Below are 16,176 nucleotides of genomic sequence, written 5' to 3'. Positions count from 1 at the left end.
AGGTCACACAGCATCAAATAATGGAGCCAAGAATCAAACCCAGGTCCATGTACCTGACATATAATTTCCACAAAATCCCTACTTTATTAAGCAGAAAACCCTCCTGCTCAGAGTCCCTTGCTGAAGAACTGGCAGCAGATATACAGCTTAACTGCTTGATTGACTACCATGCTTTCCTTCTCTGAACTTATTAATTAGTATGCAAAGCACTGACTTAAACACGGAAAGAGGTTATCAAGGAGCCTTCAATCAGGGATGTTTAGCATCTTTTTCTGTCAAGAACTATTTTGGGGGAAACTGGAATGTGCTGGATTTTGTGTTAGGAGGAAAGAAGAGTTAACAAAAACAAACATCATCCCCAGGCTCCTGGAGTTGACATTCCAGGGAGAAAGACTGTTGACCAAAATAAATCATTCAGAAAAATATAAAATTGTACCTATATGAAGCATTACAAATAAGACATTCAAGATATGGGCAAAGCTGTAAAGGAATAATTGGATTCAATGAGAGGTCAGTGGAGGCTTCTCAGAGAAAGTGACCCTGGGACTAAACAGAAGTTTGAGAAGAAATTAACTGGGCAAGAAAGAGGAGAGTGGGGCCTTCCCTGCAAATGATTATTTGATCATCCTAACATCCCTGACTGTAGATATTGCAATTGTCCTTGTTTTCCAGTTGAGAAAACTGAGGCATGGGAGGTAAAATAATTTACCCAAGTTTACCCTGCTAAGTAAGTTGTAAAATCAGGATTTGAACCCAGGAAGTCTCCCTTAAATATTAGACTTCAGGTGCTGTATGTTTAGCCACTAAACTATATTGGTTCTCAAAAGGATCAGCATAAGCAAAGGTCCTGTGGTTGGAGGAGACAGTGTACATTCCTCCATTGGACAACCTAAAAGAAAATCAGCAAAGCTGCACAAGAAAACAAGGAATTAGATGGTGCTAGCTGAGGGACAAGAAGAGTAGAGTATGTAAGCCCTGTAGTTAAGTTTTGTCTTTATCCTTAGAACAGAAAGAAGCCATGTAGAGGCTTTAAGTAAAGCCTCTTAGATAGCATTTTAAAAAGAAAACATGGCTGGGGCACCTGGGTGGCTCAGTCAGTTGAGCAACTGACTTCGGCTCAGGTCATGATCTCACAGTTCATGAGTTTGAGCCCCGCATAGGGCTCTGTGCTGACAGTTCAGAGCCTGGAGCCTGCTTCAGATTCTGTATCTCCCTCTCTCTCTGCCCCTCCCCTGCTCATGCTCTGTCTCTCTCTCTGTCAAAAAATAAATAAACATTAAAAAAATTAAAAATAATAAAAAATAAAAATAAAAAGATGACATGGCTACAATATGCAGAGTAGATTGAGGAACAAGGACAGAAGTAGACCAATTAAGAGACTATCCAGGAAGTTTAGATAATAGATATTGGTAGCTTACCTAGTGTGGTGAAGGTGAGAAATCTGAGAGGATTTGAGAAATATTGTGATTGTAAATGTCACCAACTGATTGGTGATTGATTGGGCAAGAGGTGATGGAGAGAGAAATGTCAAGAATGACTGTCAAGTTTTGGCTAACATAATTGGAGAAAGATAGGTACCATTAGCTAAAATAGAAACACTGGAAAGGGATTGACTTCTCTGGAAGAAAGATGAAGTTGAATTGGGCATATTGAATTTGAGGTGCCACTGAGACCCCCCAAGAAAATATATCAAGTAAGCAACTGGATATATGGTCCAGAGTTCAGAAAAGAGATCTTGACTGGAGATAAAAATGTTTTATTTGTTTATAGGTTAGTAATTAACCATACGCATGGGTAAAACCGTCTAGGGAAAGAGAAGAATTAGAAAAAGGGAGAACCAAGGAAAGAGCCTTTCACAAATTCTAACATTTGTGATCAAGGATATGACAATGTAATAGAAAAGGAGCTAGAAGGAGTAGTAGTAAGAGGGGAAGGAGAAAATAAAAAATAAAGTTTTATCATGTAAGCCCATGTAAGCCATGATTATCATCATCATCACATCATCATCATAGGTCTGATGTCTGAGTTCCTTATAGAGAAAATGTGTCCTTCCATCATTTTGTCCTGGTGGGCACCCAGATTTTTCTGATACAGGTTAATAAGCTTTTAACTATGCACCTAGAAATTTAAACAAAAATTATTTTGTGATACACTTCAGATGATTATGTATCTAAAGAGTTACTGAGGACCATCATAAAAAGTCAAAATTCTAATGCTGGAATTAAAGGTAGCTGAAAGCTAAAAACATTCTTTTCTCAATTTACAGCTGAGGAGACAGATGCCTGGAGAAATGAGACAAATTGATTGGAATGCCATATTCCATGACAATAATCTGAAAACCTAGAAAATCATAAATATTGAACCTGAAAAATTACTAGGTCCAGTCCCTTTACTTGCAGGTCAAGAAATTGAGACCCAAAGAAAGAAAAATAAAGTTCTGCAAATATATGCTTAAATTTTATGAAAAACTGATTTTCCGCAAAGCATCATCCATAGAAACCATTCATTTCATCTTAAATTTTTTTCATTCTAACTTCTCACTCAAAACTTTTGGCTGAAAACCTACATAGCCATGTTATGGTGAATTATATTTTACAGATTAGTTTGCACTTAAGTGAACATTCTAAAATTATATAAATGTACTTTTGATGTCAAGATAAACGAGTAGCAGAGTATTAGATATTCTATTTTAATGCTTTGAGAATTGGTTCTAGGAGAAGCTTATTTGGAATAAACATAAATGATGTAATAAAGGAAGATTTGTATACCATGGATAAAGCCAATGTTTCTTCAGATTAATAATAATGCCTATCACATATTGCATATTTATGATTTGCTGAACACTGTTAACTATCTAATTTGGTTCTCACCACAATCCTATGAGACTGACACAACTATTATCTCCATTATAAATAAGATAATGACTAGGTCCTTGAGAGGATAACATTACTGAAGACCCTCTGTAGGGTATGGTTATGATTCAAAGACAAGGACATCTGACAGAGATGGTGTTCTTAATCACACAGTGCTTTCTCACCAATCTGGGACTATCTGATTACATGTAGGTAACATAAAATATTAGAAGTGGAAGGAATCTAAGACTCATTGATGCTGGTAGTTTTCACATTTAAAACAATAGAAACCATCTTTCAAATAAACTCGAACACAGAAAGGCCTTACAGAAAACTAATAACAACAGAGTTGTTCGAGCTGAAAAAGGACAGAGGGTTCTCACTAGCTCAAACTTTTTCTTCCATAATCTTAGGGTTTTAAAGTCTCAGAAAACTACTGATCTCATTTGCTCTCTGTTAATCTTTTTCCCCCAACACACACACATTTATACCTACGGACAAATGAAGCACATAGATCCAAAGTGACTTGCCCAAGTTCCATGACACAAAGCACAAGTCATGTTCAGGCTTTTATTGCTTTCTCATCAAAAGAGGAGCAGTTTTGTGTTTTCCAGAAGTCAAGAGCAGAGAATATCTAGTTGCCAGAAGGCATCCGCGTGTTCTTTTACTATTTCAATAATATAGACTTCTGATAAAAAAAAAAAAATTTGGAAAAGTAAAAATTTTCATGGAGGTTTCAATACCCCAATGCTGAAAAGTAATAGAGAAAACGTGAGTCATTGAAAAGAAAATAGAATGATTTGAATTGGAAGAAAGTTAAGCAGTAGGCAGAAGAATAGAAGGAAATTAACTTCCCCAGGCATTTACCTGAATTCTAACACTTCAACACTTAGCTTTGCCTAAGTGGAAAAAAAAAAAAAAAGAAAAAGAAAAAGTTGATAGTACTATGTTGAAACTGCCACCCATGGAGATATTTCAGCCCCAGCCTCACAACTCCTGCAGTTGTCCAAGTTCCAAGGCACATGTTAATTGTGCTTTTGATCTACAGGATCAATATTTTACCCTGTCATCCAGGATACCTGGACTAACACTCACCTGTAAATTTATTCTCATGACTCCCTGGGATTGAGGAAGATGGAGTGTTTTGCAAAAAAACAACAATATAAGCATGTGCATAATTGTATCTTCCTGCACTTTTTTTTTTTTTTGATGGGCTGAAATGTGACTTTTAGCTCCATCCAGAAATGAAGTCTCTGAAGCTATAAAAACATCCAACCTCAGGGATGTGAGAACTGGCTCTGCTTCTAACACTACATTCAGTTACAAAGTAAATTCCACCCATGCCACTTATATGCTAAAGCTCACCATCAAATGAGAAAAGAAACATTCCAGAAATGCAGGCCAATGGAACATTGAAAGTGACCCTTCTTAGGCAGCTAAGAAGGGTTCATAGGCAGGCAAGAAGTGTTCATAGCAGGAAAAGTGTGGGGCATCAAAGGAAGGACCAGGCTGCTAAATCTGCAGAAATGTCAATGGGCAAATACATGGCACATGCTCCACCACACCCTCAACCTCCTCCCATGGCTGACATTACTGGTTGAACACAACCCCATTCCACTCCAGCTCAGGAAATAACTTCTCAATGAACAGTCTGAAGAGCCAAGACAAATCATTTGGAGTTGGCTCTCAGTATGAAATTTCATTGCCATGTTGGATTCAGTGCTGTGGTTAAGGGATTGGAAGATGGACACAGGCTGTTGATTCCTCTTTCAGGGGAGGTGAGCCTAAGAGCAAAGGAAATAAATATCCTACTCATTATTTGTCAGCTGTTCCCTTAGGGATCCCTATGTTTTGGTACAGCAAAAATTAACGGGAATCACACTGAATCTACTCCACGTTCAGAATGTGGTAGTGAGCTATGACCATGTAGAACTATCAGCATGGACCTGCTCACAGCCCTAAACTGGATTTTCATCTGTAAAAATTAGGACCAGATTGATTTGGATTATGTGAATTTTCAGGTTCCTTCTAACTATAAATTTCCATGACTTAAAGGAAATACTCACTTATTACTCAGTTCAGGAACAAGCAGTTTCCAGTTAGAACAGTGTCTTTCAAGGGTGCCTAGGTGGCTCAGCCAGTTAAGCATCCAACTTCTGCTCAGGTCATGATCTCAGGGTCTGTGGGTTTGAGCCCTGCATCAGGCTCTGTGCTCTCAGTTCAGAACCTGGAGCTTGCTTTGGATTCTGTGTCTCCCTCTCTCTCTCTCTGCCCCTCCCCACTCATGCTCTGTCTCTCAAAAAATGAATGTTAAAAAAAAAAAAGAAAAGATTCTGAATAAATTGTTTAAAAAAAGTTTCTTTCAAAGAAGAATGAATAGAATCAAAGAACTGTAACATTGTCAAATTCAGTGTAGTAGAAATAGTGTCTTATAAAGGTACAGATTGGGGCGCCTGGGTGGCGCAGTCGGTTAAGCGTCTGACTTCAGCCAGGTCACGATCTCACCGTCTGTGAGTTCGAGCCCCGCGTCAGGCTCTGGGCTGATGGCTCAGAGCCTGGAGCCTGTTTCCAATTCTGTGTCTCCCTCTCTCTCTGCCCCTCCCCTGTTCATGCTCTGTCTCTCTCTGTCTCAAAAATAAATAAACGTTGAAAAAAAAATTTTTTTTAAATAAATAAAATAAAATAAAGGTACAGATTAATCAAAGTCAGTGTCACATACAGGTGAACAGACTGTTCACTGAAATCAGATCCCCTGGGTTCCAAGAGAACAGGGACATTTATTACTTTTATGACCTTTATGTTAGTTATCTCTTTTCATGTAACAGATTACTCCAAAATTAACGTTTGAAAACAACAAACATTATCTGTGGATTTCTGTGGGTCAGGAATCCAAGTACAACCTATCCAGATGCCTCTGGCTCCAAATCTTTCACAATACTACAATCAGGTTGTCAGCTGCAGTTGTGGTCTCTTTCAAAGGCTCAATCGAGGGATGATCCACTTCCAAGTCATTCACATGGCTGTTAGCAGGTTCCAGTTCCTCAATGGCTATTGGGTGAAGGACCACAGTTCCTTGCTGACTGTTGGTTAGAGGTCTCCCTCAATTCCTTCCACATGGGCCTCTCCTAGGGCAAAATATAACATGGCAGCTGGCTTCCATCAGAATGAACAAACAAAAAAGCGAAAGGAAGAGAGAGAGTACTCAAGCCAGAATTTTTTTTTGGGGGGGGTGGCTAATCTCAGAAGTGACATAACATCACATTTTCCACAGTCTATTCATTAGAGGCAAGTCACTTGGTCCAGCCCACATGTCAGGAAAAAGGATTATACAAGGACATGATTACCAAGAGAGAAGGGACATTAGTGCTATTTTAGAAGCTGCCTATCCCAACCTGGAACCAACTATTTTAACTCTCTAGACCTCAGTTATTCTTTATTTAAAATGGGCATAAAGTAGCTACATCCAAAGATAGTTGTAAAGATTATGAACATGTTATAAAGCATTTAATCCACTCAGTACATGGGATGTAGTAAGTACTCAATAAATAATGGATATTAGTTTTCATAATTGTTTTGTATATACCTAGAGAAATCGAGACATTACCTTGAAAAAGGAAGACATGTTCATATACGTGAAAAAGATAAATAAAGGAAGATTGAGGTGGGATTAGAAGTGCATTTTCTGAAACTCTTTGAATCCTCCCCCTCCAAAAACACTCCAGACATAACAACTAGTTAGCAAACCCAAAAACCCGCAAAGAATGTATACAAGAAAAATAGATGACTACATATCCCCACAAACCTCAGAATAGAGGCTAATGGGAACAGTATCAGAAAAACTCCAAAACTTCCATCAAGTACTCTTTGGAAAGCAAAAAATCTAATCTGAACCTAGCTAAACCTAAGCAGGAGCCCTGCAGGATCAAATTTGTAGTTCAGGGCATGAGAATGACTGGTGCTGAACTCTCAAAACTAAGAAACCAAAGCTCTCCTCATATACTGAGTAGAAACTCCTGGAAATAGGATCAGATTAAGTAGGACAGAGAAATAGTGACCAAGAGAAAATGTCAGGATATAAGTGAAGAAATAAACAGAAGAGGTAAACCTTAGAAGTATGGGGCCACATATTTCTTATCACTTTGCTAAGGAAATCTACTTGCATTTAAAAATGAGCAACAGAAAATGACACAGGCTAAATTATGGGGAAAAAAAAGAGGTCAAATAATGTAGAAGATATCCCTAGAGATCATGAAATCATGCCAGGAAGACATGCACTCCAACTTAAAATTTCAAAACAAGCAAAAACAAATGTTTTAAATAATAGAAACTATAAAAGAAGAAATAACTCGAATTGAAAAAAAACTTTAATATGAATAGTGAAAGGGGAGATTTAAAAAAGAGGATAAGGAACTCAGGAAAAAAGTAAACATGTTTAAGTAAGAAATTAACATTATGTTAGAAAATACTGAGGTGCAAGCAAACATGGTGGAAAATACCTGAAGAGAAATAGAAAATGGAAGGATAAAAACATTTTAAGGCAAAGGGTAATTTTAAAAACATTTTTAAGACATTTGAGAGAAAGTAATAGCGATAGAATATAAGGAAGGGGACTTCTATCTAATAGGAGTTGCTGAAGAAGAAAATCACAGCAATGGGGCAGAACGAACACTAAAAACTTTACTAAGAAAACTTTCATGATATAAAGGATGGCATAAATCTACATTTTTTAATATGAAATTTATTGTCAAATTGGTTTCCATACAACACCCAGCGCTGATGCCAATAGGTGCCTTCCTCAATGCCCATTACCCACCCTCCCATTCCTCCAACCCTCCATCAATCCTCAGTTTATTCTCAGTCTTTAAGAGTATCTTATGGTTTGCCTCCCTCCCTAACTTTTTTTGCCCTTCTCCTCCGCCATGGTCTTCTGTTAAGTTTATCAGGATCCACATAAGAGTGAAAACATATGGTATCTGTCTTTCTCTGTATGACTTATTTCACTTAGCATAACACTCTCCAGTTCCATCCACGTTGCTACAAAAGGCCAGATTTAATTCTTTCTCATTGCCAAGTAGTATTCCATTGTGTATATAAACCACAATTTCTTTATCCATTCATCAGTTGATGGACATTTAGGATCTTTCCATCATTTGGCTATTGTTGAAAGTGCTGCTATAAACATTGGAGTACAAGTGCCCCTAAGCATCGGCACTCCTGTATCCCTTGGGTAAATTCCTAGCAGTGCTGTTGCTGGGTCATAGGGTAGATTTATTTTTAAGTTTTTGAGGAACCTCCACACTGTTTTCCAGAGCAGCTGCACCAGTTTGCATTCCCACTAACAGTGCAAGAGGGTTCCTGTTTCTCCACATCCTTGCCAGCATCTATAGTCTCCTGATTTGTTCATTTTAGCCACTCTGACCGACATGAGGTGATACCTCAGTGTGGTTTTGATTTGTATTTCCCTGGTGAGGAGTGATGTTGAGCATCTTTTCATGTGCTTGTTGGCCATCTGGATGTCTTCTTTAGAGAAGTATCTATTCATGTCTTCTGCCCATTTCTTCACTGGATTATTCATTTTTCGGGCGTGGAGTTTGGTGACTTCTTTATAGATTTTTGGATACTAGCCCTTTCTCTGATATGTCATTTGTAACTATCTTTTCCCATTCCATCAGTTGCCTTTTAGTTTTGTTGTTTCCCTTGCAGTGCAGAAGATTTTTATCTTGACGAGATCCCAATAGTTCATTTTTGCTTTTATCCCCTGCCTTTGGGGATGTGTCAAGCAAGGAATTGCTGCCGCTGAGGTCAGAGAGGTTTTTTCCTACTTTCTCCACTGGGTTTTGATGGTTTCCTGTCTCACAGTCAGGTCCATTATCCACTTTGAGTTTATTTTTGTGAATGGTGTAAGAAAGTGGTCTAGTTTCATCCTTCTGCAGGTTGCTGTTCAGTTCTCCCAGCACCATTTGTTAAAGAGACTGCCTTTTTTCCATTGGATATTCTTTCCTGCTTTGTCAAAGATTAGCTGGCCATACTTTTGTGGGTCTAATTCTGGGGTTACTATTCTGTTCCACTGGTCTATGTGTCTGTTTTTGTGCCAATACCATGCTGTCTTGATGATTACAGCTTTGTAGTAGAGGCTAAAGTCTGGGATTGTGATGCCTCCTGCTTTGGTCGTCTTCTTCAAAACTACTTTGGCTATTCGGGGTCTTTTGTGGTTCCATACAAATTTTAGAATTGCTTATTCTAGCTTCGGGAAGAATGCTGGTGCAATTTTGATTGGGATTGCAATCAATGTGTAGAAAGCTTTGGGTAGTATTGACATTTTAACAATATTTATTTTTCTAATCCATGAGCACGGAATGTTTTTCCATTTCTTTGTATCTTCTTCAATTTCTTTCATAAGCTTTCTATAGTTTTCAGCATACAGATCTTTTACATCTTTGGTTAGGTTTATTCCTGGGTACTTTACGCTTCTTGGTGCAATTGTGAATGGGATCAGTTTCTTTATTTGTCTTTTTGTTGCTTCATTATTAGCGTGTAACAAAGCAACTGATTTCTGTACACTGATTTTATATACTGCGACTTTGCTGAATGCACGTATCAGTTCTAGCAGACTTTTGGTGGAGTCTATTGGGTTTTCCATGTATAATATTGTGTCATCTGCAAAAAGTGAAAGCCCGACTCCATCCTTGCCAATTTTGATGCCTTTGATTTCCTTTTGTTGTCTGATCGCTGATGCTAGAACTTCCAACACCATGTTAAACAACAGCAGTGAGAGTGGTCATCCCTGTCGTGTGCCTGATCTCAAGGGGGAAGCTCTCAGTTTTTCCCCATTGAGGATGATATTAGCTGTGGGCTTTTCATAAATGGCTTTTATGATGTTTATGTTCCTTCTATCCCGACTCTCTCGAGGGTTTTTATTCACAAAGGATGCTGAATTTTGTCAAATGCTTTTTCTGCATTGATTGATAGGATCATATGGTTCTTTTCTTTTCTTTTTTTAATGTGATGCATCACACTGATTGATTTGAGAATGGTGAACCAGCCCTGCAGCCCAGGAATGACTCCCACTTGATCATAGTGAATACTTCCTTTTACATGCTCTTGAATTCGATTTGCTAGTATCTTGTTGAGAATATTTGCATCCATATTCATCAGGGATATTGGCCTATAGTTCTCTTTTTTTGCTGGGTCTCTGTCTGGTTTGGGAATCAAAGTAACGCTGGCTTCGTAGAGTGAGTCTGGAAGTTTTCCTTCCCTTTCTATTTTTTGGAACAGCTTGAGAAGGATAGGTGTTATCTCTGCTTTCAATGTCTGGTAGAATTCCCCTGGGAAGCCATCTGGTCCTGGACTCTCATTTCTTGGGAGTTTTTTGATAACTGATTCAATTTCTTTGCTGGTTATGGGTCTGTTCAAGTTTTCTATTTCTTCCTGTTTGAGTTTTGGAAGTGTGTGGGTGCTTAGGAATTTGTCCATTTCTTCCAGGTTGTCCAGTTTGTTGGCATATAATTTTTCATAGTATTCCCTGATAACTGCTTGTATTTCTGAGGGATTGGTTGTAATAATTCCATTTTCACTCATGATTTTATCTATTTGGATCCTCTCCCTTTTCTTTTTGAGAAACCTGGCTAGAGGTTTATCAATTTTATTTTTCCCATAAAAAAACAACTCTTGGTTTCATTGGTCGACTCTCCAGTTTTTTTTAGATTCTAAATTGTTTATTTCTGCTCTGATCTTTACTATTTCTCTTCTTCTGCTAGGTTTGGGGTGTCTTTGCTGTTCTGCTTCTAGTTCCTTTAGGTGTGCTGTCTGATTTTGTATTTGGGATTTTTCTTGTTTCTTGAGATAGGCCTGGATTGCAATGTATTTTCCTCTCAGGACTGCCTTCACTGCGTCCCAAAGCATTGGATTGTTGTATTTTCATTTTCGTTTGTTTCCATATATTTTTTAATTTCTTCTCTAATTGCCTGGTTGACGCATTCATTCTTTAGTAGGGTGTTCTTTAACCTCCATGCTTTTGAAGGTTTTCCAGACTTTTCCTGTGGTTGATTTCAAGCTTCACAGCATTGTGGTCTGAAAGTGTGCATGGTATGATCTCAATTGTTTTATACTCACGTGGGGCTGTTTTGTGCCCTGGTATGTGATCTATCTTGGAGAATGTTCCGTGTGCACTCGAGAAGAAAGTATATTCTGTTGCTTTAGGATGCAGAGTTCTAAACATATCTGCCAAGTCCATCTGATCCACTGCATCATTCAGGGTCCTTGTTGCTTTATTGATCCTGTGACTAGATGCTCGAGCCATTGCTGTAAGTGGAGTATTAAAGTCCCCTGCAATTACCACAGTCTTATCAATAAGGCTGCTTATGTTTGTGATTGTTTTATATATTTGGGGCTCCTGTATTTGGCGCATAGACATGTATAATTGTTAGCTCTTCCTGATAGACAGACCCTGTAATTATTATATAATGCCCTTCTTCATCCCTTGTTATACAGCCTTTAATTTAAAGTCTAGTTTGTCTGATGTAAGTATGGCTACTCCAGCTTCCTTTTGACTTCCAGTAGCATGGTAGGTAGTTCTCCATCCCCTCACTTTCAATCTGAAGGTGTCCTCAGCTCTAAAATGAGTCTCTTGTAGACAGAAAAATAGATGGGTCTTGTTTTTTTTTATCCATCCTGATACCCTATGTCTTTTGGTTGGAGCAATTAGCCCATTTACATTCAGTGTTATTACTGAAAGATATGGGTTTAGAGTCAATGTGATGTCTGTAGGTTTCATGCTTGTAGTGATGTCTCTGGTACTTTGCGGGCCTTGCAACATTTCACTCACAGAATCCCCCTTAGGATCTCTTGTAGGGCTGGTTTAGTGGTGATGAGTTCCTTCAGTTTTTGTTTGTTTGGGAAGACCTTTATCTCTCTTTCTATTCTGAATGACAGACTTGCTGGATAAAGGATTCTCGGCTACATATTTTTTCTGTTCATCACGTTGAAGATTTTCTGCCATTCCTTTCTGGCCTGCCAAGCTTCAGTAGATAGGTCTGCCACTAATCTTATGGGTCTCCCTCTGTATGTTAGAGCGTGTTTATCCCTAGCTGCTTTCAGAATTTTCTCTTTATCCTTGTGTTTTGCCAGTTTCACTATGATATGTCATGCAGAAGATTGGTTCAGGTTACGTCTGAAGGGAGTTCTCTGTGCCTCTTGGATTTCAATGCCTTTTTCCTTCCCCAGATCAGGGACCTTCTCAGCTATGATTTGTTCAAGTACACCTTCAGCCTCTTTCTCTCTCTTCTTCTTCTTCTGGAATTCCTATGATACGGATATTGTTCCGTTTGATTTCATCACTTAGTTCTCTAATTCTCCCCTCATACTCCTGGATTTTTTTTATCTCTCTTTTTCTCAGCTTCCTCTTTTTCCATAGTTTTATCTTCTAATTCACCTATTCTCTCCTCTGCCTCTTCAATCTGAGCTGTGGTCGCCTCCATTTTATTTTGCACCTCATTTTAGCATTGTTTAGCTCCTCATGACTATTTCTTAGTCCCTTGATCTCTGTAGCAATAGATTCTCTGCTGTCCTCTATGCGTTTTTCAAGCCCAGCGATTAATTTTATGATTATTATTCTAAATTCTTGTTCCATTATATTGCTTAAGTCGGTTTTGATCAATTCGCTAGCTGTTGCTACTTCCTAGAATTTCTTTTGAGGAGAATTCTTCCACTTCATCATTTTGGGTAGTCCCTGTGGTAGCTCCAAACTGCAGGGCACTTCCCCTGTGCTGTCTGGAACAACTTGTGTTGGTGGGCGGGGCCGCAGTCAGACTCAATGTCTGTCCCCAGCCCACTGCTGGGGCCACAGTCAGGCTGGTGTGTACCTTTTCTTCCTCTTTCCCAGGGGCATGACTCACTGTGGAGTGGTGTGGCCCCTGTCTGGGCTACTTGCACACTGCCAGGCTTGTGGTGCTGCTCTGATGGGATCTGGCCAAGGGCGTATTAGCCGGGGTGGATCCACAAGGTGCACAGAGGTGGAAGGGACAGGCTTAGCTCACTTTGCCATTGGTGGTCCCCTTCGGGAAGTGCCCTGCAGCACCAGGAGGGAGATAGGCCCGTGGGAGGAATGGATCCATGGAAGCACAGCATTGGGTGTTTGCCTGATGCAAGCAAGTTCAATGACGGGAACTGGTTCCCTTTGGAATTTCAGCTGGGGGATGGGAGAGGGAAATGGCACTTGCCAGCACCTTTGTTCTCCAGCCAAGCTGAGCTCTGTCCTTCCGGGTCTCAATTACTCTCCCTTCCAGCATCCTCTCACCCTCCACGCTCAGGGCTGTTGACTTTTAACTTTCCAGATGTTAAGTCCTACTGGCGGTCAGAACTCATGGAGTCCGGCCCCTCCACTTTGCAAGTCAGACTTCGGGGGCTCTGCCTTACTGGGTGGGCTAACCCTCCACTGCCCCAGCTCCCTCCTGCCAGTCTGTGTAGCATGCACCATCTCTGCCCTTCTTACCCTCTTCGTGGACCTCCTGTATATGCTTGGCTCCAGAAATTCCATTCTGCTAGTCTTCTGGTGGTTTTCTGGGTTATTTAGGCAGATTTGGGTGGAATCTAAGTGATCAGCAGGATGAGTTGAGCCCAGCATCCTCCTACACCACCATCTTCCCAATCTGTCCTAAATCTACATATTTTAAAGAAATTTCTTGAACCTAGAAAAATCAACCTATAATAGCCAATGCTGAGACACATTCTAGTAAAAGGTATTAGATTTTAAGTAAAAAAAAAAAAATCCTATGGACTACCAGACAAAAGAACCTATTCATTTATAAGAAATAATAATACAATTGTCATTAGACTGTTCAGCAGCAACACTTTATGCCACAAGACAAAAGTACTCAAGAAGAGAAAAGTTAAGGTATTCCAGAAAAAAAAAATAAGAAAAGTCCCACATCAGGGATTTTATATAGAGCTAAACTTATTTACTAGTATAAAAAGGCTACAGGTAAACTGTTATGAATATACTTAGGAAATATTGCTCCCATGAGCCCTTCTTACAGAATCTTCTAAAGAATCTACTTTAAGCTTTCAGCATACAAAATGATATGGGAGATATCCAACATAAGGACCTAACATTAAATATATATTACCTATAGAGCTAAGTCTAAATGATGGTCATAAAGGAGATAGTATAGTATGTAATGTCTATACATACTGACAATGTAGACACAATACAAACGAAAGAAAGGAGGAAGAATCAGGAGAGTGTATGAATAATAGAAAAACAAGTTGGTTAAGCATCCAACTTCATCTCAGATCATGATCTATCAATCTGTGAGTTCAAGCCCCATGTCTGGCTCTGTGCTGACAGCTCAGATCCTGGAGTCTGCTTCAAATTCTGTCTCCCTCCCTCTCCACCACTCTTCCACTCGTTCTCTCTCTCTCTCTCTCTCTGTCAAAGATAAATAAACATTTAAAAAAAATTTTTTAAAGGAAAAATAGAAAAACCTGAAGAAAAAGAAAGGGAACACATCACCAACAAGGCCATACACAATCATCACCCTCATGTTTATAGACATTAAGTTAGGGAAGTCATCCTTCTTTAACCGAAATCACTGATAAGAATGTCTATAGGAACTGTTCCAAGAATTTTGCCTGCCAATAGGCCTGTATTATGCACTATGAAAAATAAATTTAGATATTAAAAATTTTAGAAGGAAGAAATTTCTATGATTTTTCTTAAAATATAGTACAAGGGCATCTGTATTAGAATCACTTGGTGTGCTTATTTTAAAAATGCAAACTTATGGAACTTTTCCCAAACCAATTGAATCTGAATCTCACAGTGAAAGATGAAGGGAGAGTACTTGAAAATCTACATATTAACATTTTTTCCAGAAGGCCCAAAAGTCCTTTGAAAATCACTACTCTGAAGTCTTACTCCAAAAACCAATCTCTATGTCCAGGTATAATCCTTTCCTCTAAAGCCCGGTCTTGCTGGCTGGAGATCAAATTGCAATGGAATATAGTCAGTACCTGCAATATGTCTTTCACTGAAGTAATAAGGTATCCAATTATGTATTCCTTTTTTTAATAAAAGAAATGAGGGGCACCTGGCTGGCTCAGTCGGTAGAGCCTGTGACTCTTGGTCTAAGGGTTATGAGTCTGAGCCCCACAGTGGGTGTAGAGATTACTTACATAAATCTTTAAAAAGAGAGAGAATTTAAACTTTTGATGATATTTTTCCTATTGAAAATCACTAGAAAACTCCCAGACCTATCCTTCAATCCATGCTTAAAGACACTGTTCAAAAATCCAAACTACACAAACCCCACATATTTGTAATTGAATTTCTCCTCAAATGTTTCAGTTACTGCCATATTTTAACTCCAGCTAAATTTTACCATCAGTTATACAGCTCAATATTCTCTGAATATAGCACATACTACGTGAAACAAACGGAGTCTGTATTTAATTTCTACATTAAAATTGCTGTTGTACAGTATAATTTGTATTTTATAAGGCCAAAGGCAAAATGGCTAAAATAACATTCATTCAAAGGGGACATGTGATTAGCTAAGCTGAATATGAAATAGTGTATTATGAGAGCTCAAGGTCAGATATACAAAAGCTTAGCTTATCTTTGGCTACTTCTTTCAATGCCAACAAATTTAATACAGAAATTTCTCAAACAATTTAAAAAACTTGCTCTTCTTGGTAAAGATTTTTATATTTCTGAATTCTTTCTTCTTCCTTTTGGCCCTGATACCACTGTGGTTTTCTTCTAACTCTTTCACCAGTAAAGTATCTCTGACATTTCCACATACAATATCTGATCACAAAGTAAAAAGAAGAATCAATTAAAGCTATTTACCTTTATGTTCACTATCTACTTGATTTATTCTCAAAAAGTCACTCCTCAGTGGACGCTTTCCTGACCATCCCCAACCCAAAGACAGAATTGACCACTCCTCTAATGTCTTCATGGCACTGCCTACCTGACTGTATCATGGTATCTCTGATAATTCAGTTGCTGCACACATATCTATCTTCATCTATTAGGTCACAAGTCCCTTAAGTGCAGGGTCTCTTTATCTTCATATCTCCAGCACTTAAAGTTGCACTGAAGGTATTAAATAAAGTAAATGAGTTAATGTTCTACTTTCCAACAAAAATGAATAAAAAATTAAAAAGATAAAATAACCAAGAGTGCTGCTCAAGCACAAAGTAACATAAGATTTCTTTCTTGCCTTATTTTCAAGTTGCTGGCTGTTTTCATGGACTTTAAAAGGAAAGGTACCTCATGGAAGAAATAAAATAACAAGTAGAATAACAAGTAGATAAAAAGGAA

Source organism: Puma concolor, chromosome D2 (genome assembly GCF_028749965.1).
Source record: "Puma concolor isolate L17-30 chromosome D2, mPumCon1.1.hap2, whole genome shotgun sequence".
Lineage (NCBI taxonomy): Eukaryota > Metazoa > Chordata > Mammalia > Carnivora > Felidae > Puma > Puma concolor.
This window is presented reverse-complemented; position numbering follows the sequence as displayed.